This window comes from Fukomys damarensis, unplaced genomic scaffold (genome assembly GCF_012274545.1).
Source record: "Fukomys damarensis isolate Sample0158 unplaced genomic scaffold, DMR_v1.0_HiC HiC_scaffold_13, whole genome shotgun sequence".
NCBI classification, from domain to species: domain Eukaryota; kingdom Metazoa; phylum Chordata; class Mammalia; order Rodentia; family Bathyergidae; genus Fukomys; species Fukomys damarensis.
This window is the reverse complement of record NW_022900925.1, coordinates 15109436-15111350: the sequence shown is the minus strand read 5'-3', so window position 1 is coordinate 15111350 and position 1915 is coordinate 15109436. Positions and strand designations below refer to the sequence as shown.

The 1915-nt window shown below is 43.2% G+C and overlaps 1 protein-coding gene across 1 annotated transcript in view; it reads right to left on the bottom strand.

The window, feature by feature from the left end:
• Window positions 1-1915, bottom strand: part of Tlcd2 (TLC domain containing 2) — a 9201-nt gene that overhangs the window by 4264 nt on the left and 3022 nt on the right. The gene's annotated exons all lie outside the window — the stretch shown is intronic.

Sequence of the window (1915 nt, the reverse complement as noted above, 5' to 3'; positions counted from 1 at the left end):
CCCCGGTACCAAAAAAAAAAAAAAAAAAAAAAAAAAGCACCAACCAAAGGTAACCATAAAGACATTTTTTAGTACATCTTCAGTTTGTTTTAAAATCAATTCTGGAGCTGGGGATTTAGCTCAGTGGTTCCGCCGCCTGCCTCATAAGCACAAGGACCTGAGTTCCATCCCCGGCACCAAAATCAATCAATCAATCAATCAATCTATTCTGTATACACAAGCATGCACCATACTTTCAAAATAAATTTGTTTAAAACTCGGTAACAGAATACACACTATTTTTATAACCTTTAATATTCAAAGAACAATTTTCTTTCCAGTCAAATGTTTTTCTCTATGGCTATGCCATACTCCAACCATCTGGATGGATATACAATAATTTACTTAAGCAATCCCCTACTGCAAATTTTCATTATAGCAGAAAAGGAATGAATTCCCAATAAAACAGTTGTTTTCCATTTTTCTTTCTTTTTTTTTTTTTTTGGTACCAGGGATTGAACTCGGGTCCTTGCGCTTGCAAGGCAGGCCACTGAACCGCTGAGCTAAATCCCCGGCCCCATTTTTCTTTATTGTATTCCTGGAATAAATACTTAATAACCAAATTCTTAATTTCTTTTTAAAGATAAATTGCCAAATATAGAATTACTAGGTAAAAGGGGATGGAATCTTTTAGGGTATTTAATACACATTATTGAACTTCCATCCAGGAAGACTGTACCCATTTATACTCCCATACGCAATGTAAGGCAGTACTCTTTTGACAACAATGGTTCTTATTTATTTCTGCTACAGGCTGCTAAGGGAAACAACATTGAAATTCACCTTCTTCTAATTACTAATGAAGAATATGGTTTGTTCAATGGTTTTAACCATTTGAGTTTTTAAAAATGAATTTCCTGTGCATGTCCTTTCATATCTGGCTCATGCTCTTTAAGGCTGCTCATATAAAAATTACAAAGTAGGTAGGGAAGAGGTAGAAGAAAGGGTGAAAGCTGTTGGTCACTTCACTCTGGTCTCACACTCCCAAAGGAGGCAGTACTGGAGAGAAATGGAGTGAAGCAGCAGATCACTGGAAGCTTGTCCTTGGTGGGGGCCGGGTGTTCTCCTTCCTCCTGGGATGCTCCGGGCCCTTATGGAACCCTGTGCTGCATGCCAGAGAGGGCCCTGTGCTCTCCAGGTCTGGTCCTTCACTGGTCTTCTGCCTGCCTCTGTGCTGCTAGGCTGCCTTCCTCATCTCTGTTCCGTGAAGGGTGAAGATGGCAGAGCCACATATTCAGGGCTGGAGAGACACACTGTGGCCAGTGAAGCAATGAGGGGAAGAAAGGACGGAGGCAATGTCCAAGGACAGAGCAATCTGTTGCAATCTGTGAGTAGGCTCCATCTACCCATCTCCCTCTACCACAGTCCCACACCCATTCTATCCCTCAGCTTAGGCTGCAGGGAGGCTGAGCTCAATGATCTACTCTCCTCTATGTCTTTCAGTTTTCTACAAATAGAGAATAGGATAGAGTTCCTTGCACATCTCCTCCCACCAAAGAGAACAGCTTCCTGTAGCCCCTGAACTTGGTCACCATTTATTAGGGACACTGGGCCAAGGCTCTATGATACCATGTCAAGTTTGAGAACGGATCAGAAGCTGGAGGTGTTTTACACTGGTGGTTTACAAAAAGGGGATCCTGGTCCTGGTCTAAAGTATCTCCCTTTTTTCCCAAAAGGGAGAATTTTCTGCCTGCACAGGCCTGAACTGAGTCTCACACACTACCCTGGAAAGCAAAGCAAGAGCAGCGGCAGCCACAAAGCTACCAGAGGCAATAGTACTACTTTGGGTGGCAGCAGAAGCCTTGGGCCACCCCTGTCCGGTGGGAAGTCACTGTTGAGACTGAGCTCCTATTGGCTTCTTACATTTCTAACCCCC